The 12327-nt window shown below is 42.2% G+C and overlaps 1 protein-coding gene across 1 annotated transcript in view; it reads left to right on the top strand.

Annotated features, from left to right (window-relative positions):
- The window catches only part of CHRM1 (cholinergic receptor muscarinic 1), a 134358-nt gene that overhangs the window by 27494 nt on the left and 94537 nt on the right, over positions 1 to 12327 (top strand). The window contains exon 2 of the mRNA XM_075281440.1: positions 1561 to 1659. The gene's annotated coding sequence lies outside the window, so the exon portion shown is untranslated. The remainder of the gene's footprint in view (positions 1 to 1560; positions 1660 to 12327) is intronic.

Here is a 12327-nt window from a genome sequence, read left to right on the forward strand (position 1 = left end):
CGGGCCAGTCTGAAGTTTGCTAGAGAGCATTTGGATGATCCAGAAGAGTATTGGGAGAATGTCCTATGGTCTGATGAAACCAAACTGGAACTGTTTGGTAGAAACACAACTTTTCGTGTTTGGAGGAAAAAGAATACTGAGTTGCATCCATCAAACACCATACCTACTGTAAAGCATGGGGGTGGAAACATCATGCTTTGGGGCTGTTTCTCTGCAAAGGGGCCAGGACGACTGATCCGGGTACATGAAAGAATGAATGGGGCCATGTATCGTGAGATTTTGAGTGCAAACCTCCTTCCATCAGCAAGGGCATTGAAGATGAAATGTGGCTGGGTCTTTCAACATAACAATGGTCCAAAGCACACCGCCAGGGCAACGAAGGAGTGGCTTTGTAAGAAGCATTTCAAGGTCCTGGAGTGGCCTAGCCAGTCTCCAGATCTCAACCCTATCGAAAACCTTTGGAGGGAGTTGAAAGTCCGTGTTGCCAAGCGACAGCCCCAAAACATCACTGCTCTAGAGGAGATCTGCATGGAGGAATGGGCCAACATACCAACAACAGTGTGTGCCAACCTTGTGAAGACTTACAGAAAACGTTTGACCTCTGTCATTGCCAACAAAGGAGATAGAACAAAGTATTGAGATGAAATTTTGTTACTGACCAAATACTTATTTTCCACCATAATTTGAAAATAAATTCTTACAAAATCAGACAATGTGATTTTCTGGATTTGTTTTCTCATTTTGTCTCTCATAGTTGAGGTCTACCTATGATGTAAATTACAGACGCCCCTCATCTTTGTAAGTGGTGGAACTTGCACTATTGGTGACTGACTAAATACTTTTTTGCCCCACTGTATATGAGTGGCCTGTGCCATCACAAGGGGGCTTTATTAAATCTGCCTTTTTCCTCCGACATTCATAATGCATTCCCCTTACTGGTGCAAGATGTGCCAGGATTAAGAGACAAGTGGGACGTGTCTATGTGAGTGTTGTGTATACATCATGTGTCTAATGTGTCAGCATACGTGTATGCATCATGTGCCCAGTATGAAATATATTGTATATTTGAGCAGCTTTGTTGTTGTTGAAGGGGGGAGGGGGGGGATACAAACTTCCTAACAGAGGTCAAGGCTTCCTTTTGTGGTCAGTGTCCAGCCCTGATATCATAACATATCTAAATGTCTACGCATTGCTATGTATATACACCAGCTATGTATATACACCATGGCAATGGAATTCCAGTGTAGTCACTCACTAACTGGAGTGCATGTAGCTAGGCAGCACCAGACACCCTTCAGCAAACACAACACGTGGCCTCCATGCTCAGTAATTACGTTGGTAGTCTGGGTTTTACAAGATGCTTACAACTTGTACCCTTCATGTCAGCGTATTCCACATTCACATAGCCATGAATTACAGACAGTTTATCCGACCACTTTCCAGAGACAGAAATATTTCCGGAATGAAACCAGTCAAGTATTGATAATGTCACCATGATGTAAATTCCTGGCCATACCGCACGTATAACCTGCGTCTTATTTATTACGGTTTACATTGCAGGTCTCCCGCTTGTCCTGAGGAAGAGGTGATTCATGACATTGGCGTTCTTGCGCGTAGTTCAGGGTCGCGTTTATGTTTTCAGCTGCCTCATATTACGCGGTAAGTGGTAATGTTATTGGGGAGGTCTGGAAAGTAAATTGATGTCATTTCTGTACTATACAACATGGTGCGCAGTAATGTCACTTGTGTCACAAGATTCCTCATCCCGACATAGTCCTGCAAGTCATGTCTCCAGTTCTGAGAGGAGAAAGCGTTTCTGCACATGTTGGCAGTCTTATAAAGGAACGCTTCTGAGCTGAAATGTTTGTGTTATGGGCTGTAACAATAAAAATAGATATCCTGAAAGGGAAATGCTCTGTAACAAAACACAGCCTCACCTGATGTGGCTTAACACTGTAATACACAAGGATAACAAATCGTCTCCCCAAGAGGGACACCGTTGGGTTATTTACATCCCTGTGGCCGTGAATGTGGATCTCAGGACAAGCAACGTACGTTGATCTCTGTGTCGCCAGCCCATCCTGAGCTACGTACACGGATGCTTGTATTTACAGAAGCACAGGCACGTCAACCCTGAACTCTGTATACTGTATGGGGTCTGTTTATTGTATTCCCTGATTGTTGAAGGTCCCCGACCGATCCTGAGAACAGGGACTCCATGTCTCCCAAATCCATCACAGTTATCACCGGTGGGGTCACAGCTGGGCCCAGAAACCCCACAGGTCACTCAATACACTAGGGCTGGATAAACTTCATTGATATCTTTTCTGAGCATCATAAATGGATTGCCCCTGCCCTCTGGTGAGCTGGAGTGAGAAGATTTATGATGCACTGCCTTCCACTGTCCAAATGGAGAAAATGACACCTTCCATGGCAAAAATAATTGTCCAGCAACGTATAGTCAAGGAGGGAGGCTGTGGCTAAAAGGGGGCATGATCACTATGGGGAGGGGGCACCAACAAGGCATTGGAATAATGGACAGATATGTTGTGAATAAGTCTTCATGGTGGTCAAGACCCAGATAGAGAAGGAAATGGAAAAGTAAATGTTGCTAAAAATGGACAGGTAGGACATGGCTGATGGTTGTATGGAGAAATTGCTCAGTGGGCCAGGGTTGAGTTTTTGCACCCTACCCCGTGATCCTTTAGTTTTACATGAAGGACTTTTTCCTCCATCAGAAAAGCAAAAAACATGAAGGAAGAAGCTTTTGTTATGGTTGGACAACAAATGGAAGGTGCACCGTCTGCATCAGTCACTTAATGTCCGTTGCTCTCATCCTGTGATAGTGTGAACCTACCCTTATCTTGTGGATTGTTGTGGTGAGATTGTTGTGATATCATTCTCCTAGCTCTACCTATGATCTATCGTTTTGGTAGGTCTCAGATTTTTTTGTCATACTACATAGTCACAGTTTGGACCCCTCTCCCTGGTGAGTATTTCAATGGAGACCATTGAATTATATTGGTGAAATAGACAAATACAATTTTCTTCTGCCTCTGACAATAAGACACTTGTACGTTAGAGGAATGGGGTGGAGTGGCCCACCAATTGTCTTCTTCTTCAGACCAATTTTCTTCTTCTTCACATGATTCTGACATTTGAGCCTTCAACAACCCCCTAGGAAATTGAATACTACAAATTTGTGTCTTCTGCTTATTGTGTCAAAGCCTGGGATCTGCTGGTACTCTGGTGGGCCATACCAATAATAATTGGCATCATAGGCAAAATAGGAACCAGTGCTGATGGTTCAAGTAATAGACGGGAAGATAGCTCTTGGACAAATGAGACATCAGCTTCTTCTGCCAGGGCTGGACTGGCAATTTGACAGTTTCTCAATTTACCAGAAAGACCAGTATGCCTGAGATTATTATTGGGCTTACTGTGCACTGAGCCATACTGAGTATTTTAATGGATAATATGAACACCATAGTATCTTAAGCTGGCAATACACATTATATTAATGTTGGCTAAACCTGCCAATTTCAGTGACTCAATGTAAAAGCAGGCTGTGGACCCATTGTGCCACCCAACTGGTTTAGATATGGGCTATTCCTGAGGGCAATGTGTAAGTGTTGTGACACAACCAGGTCATAGTCTCTTGGAGTTGTCCCAGTATTGCTGACAGGGCAGGGCACCGAAAGGGTCAGACAGAGGCAGAATCTGAATACTGGCAAGGCCAGGGCTGGCATCGTACGTGCAAGGTCAGACGATTGGGTGGAGGTTAGGACTGGCAGCGCAGGGGATATAGTGGTCAGTAACAGGCAGGGACAAAGTCAGGTAATAAACAGATGTCAAACACAGTAAAGCAAACAGGTACACAGAAACAATTTGACTGAGTTCTAGCAAGCTAGGGACCTAGTTGCTCATGTAGGGTGTGTCAAGTGTAGCAGACTTTTACCTTAGACTGACAAATGTGGGGGGAAGTATACTGGCAGAAGTATACTGGGAAGTATACCAGCAGAAGCCACATCAGTAAGTGTAAGTGCACGGCTACATAGAAGTAGGGAAGACTACTAAAGAGAAGGTAACTTGGTAGTCATCTGCTATTAAAATTGGATATATTCTTTAAATAAAAGTGTATTTTGCCTTTAAGAGCATACTTACAATTATACACGTATACAATTGCACGCTTAGCATCATTTACGAGAAAAGGCTCACACTTCTACGTAGTCAGGGACTATGCACGACGTCTATAGATCTATAATTTGCAGATGATGTATGTTCGATGGCTGCTCAGGACTTGTATAGATTATGTAACAGCTAATCTGTAACACTTAGAGAAAATATTAATCGCCTTCAGTTCTCTTACAGGACAGCTGGGCTACAAGGCTAAAGAAAAATAGTCATTATTTTCCGGGTTTCTAGACAGCAACTTCATTTATCCCATGTACTTGTATATAGGTCCTGTCACCTATGCTGTGCAGACGTGTTATCCATGTCATCCCTAAAAGCGTGATTTAATCCAGGGATTGTAATCCTTAATTCCTGAAAAGTTTGCTAAAAATCAAGACAAAAACACACAGTGTGACAGCTAGGAATGTTTTACAAAGTCATCCACCACTAAGCTGTGTACAGATATCACAGGGTTATAGCAGGAAATCTCTCCTGTAAGAACGTCATCAGACCCCAGAGTATAATAATCGGAGACCCGGGGGAATAAAAACATAAAAAAGCACTGTTACTTACCTGTCCCCCGGCTCCTACACTGTCTTCTCTGCTGCCGTCCTTCTTCTATGACGTCGGACGTCACATGACCCGGGACGCAGGTCGGGTTCATGTGATGTCAGAGACGTCAGAAAGGACGTCAGGAAGGAGGCCTGGCAGGATCGTGGAGAGGTAAGTAACAGTGTTTTTCATGTTTCTTACATCTCCCGGGCCGCCAATCATTATACTCGGGGATCCGAAAAGACCCCCGAGAGTAATGATAGCAGCAGTAGCGGCTGTCACCGGGCCCCTTCTGTCCCGGGCCCTGTGGCAGCTGCCTCTGCTGCTATGGCGGTAGTTACGCCACTGATAAGGAGTTCCCTTTTAGGATGTGTTTCTGGACCAAAATGTAAAACATTTAGGTAAAAATGTTTCTGCATTCTGATTGAAAAACCTCTGTAAAGTTCCTGCCACTAGGTGTTTCCAGTCTAGCTAATTTGAAGCTTACTCCCTGTTACTAGGGAAAGCCTGTCCATAGATACCTTTGAAAAGCAAGATGTCCTCACAGTAATTGGAGGGGGAGTTGTTCTCTCTGCACTTAAAGAATACAGAGCAATGGGGTTGTATTCCTTACAGCCTACACATGTCTGCAAACTGCTTTCACCATGCACTGGACTGAACACTGTGCACATTTCACAGCTTGCAATGTAAGAAAAGTCTTCTATGTACTTATATCTACTACTGGCTGTTTGTGTTATTACAGATGGGATTTTATTCACAGACAGTCCAATACTCTCCTGACTGTGCTCATAAATTGCACTTTCCATGTGTCAGGGATCTTTTTATCTGCATAATGCCTACATATACTTGCCCTGTATTTACAGTGATCCTGGATCAACTCTATTATGCTCACCCGGGCTTTTCAATTATTTGTTTGTTGTTGTACAGTTACTCCTGGAAGAAATACTTGTAAACAAACCAAACTAGTTATAATAGATAGGAGAGAGGTGCAGGCTGCTCTTTATTGTACTCACAGCCTCAGAGGCCAAAGCAAAATATACTGTGACCATAATTGAGATATTGCCAAGAACAATGGATGGCAGTAGGAAAGACAGGCGTACGGATATTAAGATTCCTAACAGCCAGGGCATAGAATATTTAGAACTAAAAACAGAAGGATCAGACATATTGAACTCCAGCAGCCTGATCAGGATTAGAGATGGCCAAACCTAGATTGGGTCCCAGATTTGTTTCAGGTTCAACAAGTTTGGATAGAACCAGAAGTGAAATTATTATACTGTGAGGCGGTGGCGTAACTAGGAATGGCAGGGCCCCGTGGCGAACCGTTGACATGGGCCCCCCCCTCCAAAGACCCTGACCGACCGCCCCTTTCCCGCCCCCGCGTTCCTGCAGGCACTATTATGCCCCATAGTGGCCCCTGTACACAGTATTATACCCTATAGTGGCCCCTGTACGCAGTATTATACCCTATAGTGGCCCCTGTATATTATACCCTATAGTGGCTCCTGTATACAGTATTAAACCCTATAGTGGCTCCTGTATACAGTATTATACCCTATAGTGGCCCCTGCACACAGTATTATGCCCTATAGTGGCCCATGCACACAGTATTATGCCCTATAGTGGCCCCTGCACACAGTATTATGCCCTATAGTGGCCCATGCACACAGTATTATGCCCTATAGTGGCCCCTGTAGCACAGTATTATACCCTATAGTGGCCCCTGTAGCACAGTATTATACCCTATAGTGGTCCCTGTATACAGTATTGTACCCTATAGTGGCCCCTGTATACAGTATTGTACCCTATAGTGGCCCCTGTATATTATACTCTATAGTGGCTCCTGTATACAGTATTAAACCCTATAGTGGCTCCTGTATGCAGCATTATACCCTATAGTAGCCCCTGCATAAAGTATTATACCCTATAGTAGCCCCTGCATAAAGTATTATGCCCCATAGTGGCCCCTGTACACAGTATTATACCCTATAGTGGCCCCTGTAGCCCAGTATTATGTACTGTAATAACCCCTTCATCCCTAGGCAGCAGGCAGCTGTCAGCACAGTACTGTGTGCTGACAGCCAGCCCTGCACACATGGGTTAAACTCACCAGTCTGCACTCACTCTCCATAAGTACTCAGCGCTGCTCACTCCATCCCCCGGCTCTATCTTCTTCCTACATGATGTCTCCACCCCTTCCCCACTGTTAAGACACACGCTTCTGAGGCTCTCCACCATCTGGAACCCGACACCTCAGGTGGCCTCGGGCCTCAAAAAGTTAAATTTATTGTTTATTTAATTTTTTGGCATATTAACTAGTGAGGGGCCCGGGCCCCATAAGGTGTTGGGTCCTGTGGCAGCTGCTAACACTGCTACCGTGGTAGTTACGCCACTGCTCTGAGGTCTCTTCAGACCCATGGGAGATGTAAAAATTTTTTAAAAAAGCATTCATACTCACCTCTTTTGGTCTCCTCATGGCGCCTGGCGCTCTATTGGTCTCTTTGGCATCATGCTCGTGGGGTCATCTCTGAAGGGCACATTGTGACATTTTAGTTTGTCCCCAATTTCTGGTTTTGTTGAAAAACTAACCCGGTAGAATATTTGGGACAAACCCGTCTCGGAACAAATCGATTCACCCTTCTCCAGTACGGACAGATCCATACCTACATAGCCATAGATTTTTTTGCTCGACCCTGCCGGAATTAGCAAATTTGGCCAACATGAATCTAAAGTATTTGGTCATCTCAAGTTACTTGCCTACAGAGAATCCAAGTGTTATTGGGTCGTTCAAAGTAAGATTGTTGGGAATTTTCTGCAACTTCAGTTCTCACAGTAAACTTTTTATGTCGGTAGATCATAAACTGGAAAATGTACAAATTGCTGGAAGGGCAATAAATCTTTCATTCTAATACTGTACCATCCATGGGGATATATACACTGTGTAGACTCTTTATCAAAGATTTCAGAAGCCCCACAAGGTAAAAAATCGATATCCATAACAATAGTCTTCCCGTATCAGGTGGGTCTAGATCATATTTTGCTCTTTGGCTTCCATTCACATTCTTCTCATACTGTACATGTTTCCTTATATGTGCTCAGTATCCCCAGACCTGTCCTGCACTTTGTCTACTAGTCTATAGGTCTAAATAGGAATAACTCTTGTGTCCTCTAATATGTTCTCGGCTCTTACACACTAATTTATTTTCTACGTGCTATTTTTTTGGTGCATCGCAGTAGACGTAGATGGTCAGACAATGTCTAAATATAAGTGTTGAGATTATTGTTCCACAAGCACGGAAGATCAACAGTTCTATAGGATGGCCCACTCTTTATAGGCTCAATGGTTATATGGTTAGGTTAGGACACGTATACGTGATTTTGCAGCTCTTATATCACATCCTATGTATTATTTTATTTCGGAGTTTGGTCCAAATTTACCAAAATTGACAGTCCATAATTTCAGCAAATTTTCCTTGTCCCAATCAGAAAGGGGTATGGCATACAAAAGACAAACCAAAGGCCTGGGCAATCCCGGGCAATTCAGAGGTGATCCCAATTAAATTATAGGCATCAATAGGGGCCAAGGGTGGTGCATGGCTTTGGATCTGTGTTCCTGCCGTCCAACTTGTGAGATCCTCCTGTTAAGTATCAAAATGGGTCTGCCATTTTGGTGACTGGTTTTGTAAAAAGTATTTGTGGACATATTGAAGTTTTGTCATTGCTGTGGCATATTGGGACACAAATGGGGTAGACCACAAGCCTACAGTACATATTGGCTACATCTCCGAAATTGATATGAGCCACAAAAAATATGTAGAAAATATAGCAAAAAAACTATGTGGCCATTTATCCCCTGGCTGGACTTTGTTTTATTCTAGCCATCAGTAGGGTACGTCTAAGACCTTCACAAATTTTTGTTTTAATTTTCTGTCCAAATTTCAAAGTCAAGAAAAAAAAATTAAAATCTGTTAATCCATTGCAAGTCATTTATTGGCTATCATCTCATACCTCAAGATCCCACTGTAGTCCGTAAACTGTGCTCTCTCTTTCAACTCATTGTTATGGACTAGATTGTGTGACCAAATGCCATTAATGGGCACCATTTGCAATTGTTCTTCACCTAATTGGCACCATTTGCAATTGTTATTTACTTAATGGGCACCATTTGCAATGGCTATTTACTTAATGAGCACCATTTGCAATTGTTCTTCACCTAATGGGCACCATTTGCAACTGTTCTTCACCTAATGGGCACCATTTGCAATGGTTATTTACTTAATGGGCACCATCTGCAATTGTTCTTCACATAATGAGCACCATCTTTAATTGTTATTCACTTAATAGGCACCATTTGCAAATGTTCTTAACTTAATGGGCACCATCTTCAATTGCTATTTACTTAACGGGCACCATCTGCAATTGTTATTCACTTAATGGGCACCATTTGCAATTATTCTTCACTTAATGGGCACAATTTGCAATGGTTATTTACTTAATGGGCACCATTTGCAATTGTTCTTCATCTAATGGGCACCATTTGCAATTGTTCTTCACCTAATGGGCACCATTTGCAATGGTTAATCACTTAATAGGCACCATTAGCAAATGGTCTTAACTTAATGGGCACCATTTGCAACTGTTCTTCACTTAATGGGCACCATTTGCAACTGTTCTTCACTTAATGGGCACCATTTGCAATTGATATTTACTTAATGGGCACCATTTGCAATTGTTCTTAACTTAATGGGCACTATTTGCAATTGTTCTTAACTTAATGAGCACCATCTTCAATTGCTGTTTACTTAACGGGCACCATTTGCAATTATTCTTCACTTAATGGGCACCATTTGCAATTGGTCTTCTCTCTGGACATTGGTGGTCAGATAACTCACACCAGTCATGAATGAATGAATAGTCCAGGGTTGTCTATTTCCTGAGCATTATATAGACCCCCAAATGTTTGGCATGTCTTGTATCTGAATCTGCAGCCATAGTTATCTCCCTTGTAGTTGTAATTAAAGGAAGGATCACTTTAAGGACCTGAATTTTTTAGGACTGTGCTGCAGAAACATTGTGTTGACAGCTATGATATAATGCAGTTATAAGTGTTCTAGAAGTCACATTCTCCGGGTAAAACTTACCGTGGTGCAGTGAAGCTGTCAGCAAATTTAGAGCCTATGAGTAATAGAGATATATTTTAATGTTACCCTCAGTATATGTAGACCAGATACTAATTGTGACATACTATGGTTGTCTCAGTATGGAGCTAGTTATACTGAAGCTGGATTGCTATATATTGTACATACCTAGGGTATGCCAATGTATGAGACACATCAAAGGACAAGAAGGGTAATTTTCATACAGATGTGCCCTTCCTCACTTTCCTCTTGGCTCGACATATATCTGAAAATAAAAAAAAAACAAAACCATGATTTTGCGTTAGTCTGTCAGGAACCGTGTACGCAATATGTGTCTGTATGGGGTAACCCAGTGGTTGTAATGTGAATTACATCCTGTTTAGCTACCATGCTGCCATGTATTGCATTTATTTAAATTGTTAAAAACCTGTGAAGGAACATAAAATGTTACCAAGAGACTAAGACTGAGGCCCCACGTTGTCAGATTATGTTGAAGTTTTTTGAGCCAAAGCCAGGAGTGGGTTGAGCAGAAAGTAGAAGTATAAGAGTTTCCCATATACTTCCCATTCCTTTTACAACCAGTCTTGGCTTTGGCAAAAAAAAAAAAAGCAAAAAAAATCTGCAACAAAAAAAGCCGCGTTTCCGCAATGTGGGGCCTAAGGCAGTGTTCTCAGAACTGTTTGTCTTTACTTGGTCTTAATCCTCTATAAATGTGTCTTCTTCACCTCTCCTCTTGGCTACACACGTCTAGATATTAGCTTCTTTAGATTACCAGCTTTTGGAAACAACATGATTTTGGGTACTTTGTCACAAGATGTACATCCTATATAGATGTGTTCTTCTTCAGCTTTCCTCTTGACTAGACATGTCCAGATATTAGCTTCTTTAGATTACCAGCTTTTCAAAACAACATGATTTTTGGGTACTTTGTCACAAGATATATATCCTATACATGCTTGTACAGTATATAGATGTGTTCTTCTTCAGCTTTCCTCTTGACTAGACATGTCCGGATATTAGCTTCGTTACATGACCAACTTTTCAAAACAACACAATTTTAGGATACTTTGTCACAAGATATCTACATGTCTGTGTGTGGCCATCCAGTGGTTGCACAGTGTTCTGCATCCTGTCAAGGCTTTCTGTAGAATGTGACAATATTGTATTGAAATGAGAAATTGAAGCCCTTAACCCAAATTTAAGCTAAGATATGGGCGAACACATTTGTATGTTTTGATTTTGTGTTATAATTTATTAGAATCATTTTGTATCCATTCAGTGATCTAGAAATCTTTGTATGGACTCGGTCTCAATTAACATTTCTGCTTTTGAAGCATGAAAAATGTGTTATTAGTAATAATGATTGTAAAATCTCACGGATAGTTAACAGGCATCGTCCCGTCTATGGCCGACTTTAGACTGTGGCGTACTTTAATTAAAATACAATTTGTTCTGGCATTACTCGCTCCCGCGTGCAGGAAAAGTCCCAATGGCTATATTACTCAGGGTTCACCAAATGGTCAGAAATGTTCTACGTGAAAGTAAAAGTATTAGATGTTTAGGAAGTATGACATATTTGTTCTTGTATTCATTATTTTATATACCTGAATAAAGCTGTAGCTATAGAAAATGGTTACAATTAGAGATGAGCGAACAGTAAAATGTTCGAGGTTCGATATTCATTTCGAGTAGCCCCTCAATATTCGACTACTCGAATCGAATATCGAACCCTATTATAGTCTATGGGGGGAAAATGCTCGTTTCAGGGGTAGGCAATGTTTGATCAAATTATACTTACCAAGTCCACGCGTGAGGGTCGGGCTGGATCCTCCAAGCAGTCTTCTTCTTGCAGCGTCCCCGCGGCATCTTCTGGCTCTGAATTCACTCTGCCAGGCATCGGGCCTGGGCAGAGCCGACTGCGCATGCCCGCACTACAAGCTGACATGCGCAGTCGGCTCTGCCCAGGCCCGATGCCTGGCAGAGTGAATGAAGAGCCGGAAGACTTCTAAAGGTAGGAGAAGAACCAGCGTTGATTGGCCGACTGTATAGCATTCAGCCAATCAATGCTGGTTCTGCATTGAACTTTTACATTCAAACAGCGAGTGGTACTCGTAGTATTTGATCGAACACCTACTCGATCGAGTACTACTCGCTCATCTCTAGTTACAATGTATGAGACTCTAACATAAACATGTGTGCTATAGTGAAGGGCAGACTCTATGTAAAAGTGGGGCCCAAATTACCAGCTGTGAACTGCAATATTTGTTACTTTTTTATATATATTTTGGGTTTTTTGGGGGGAGGTTTTGGTTTTGTTTTGGGTTTTTTTGTTTGTTTGTTTTTTTGTTTTTTTAAGAGGATATTATTTAGCCATGCTGGTGAAAGGTAACACCACACCCCTAAAAAATGTTTCCTCTCTCCCTTGCATGGTGATCCGATTTTCCATTTCTGTGTTTTTGAGGAT

The sequence above is a fragment of the Leptodactylus fuscus genome, chromosome 7 (genome assembly GCF_031893055.1).
Source record: "Leptodactylus fuscus isolate aLepFus1 chromosome 7, aLepFus1.hap2, whole genome shotgun sequence".
Lineage (NCBI taxonomy): Eukaryota > Metazoa > Chordata > Amphibia > Anura > Leptodactylidae > Leptodactylus > Leptodactylus fuscus.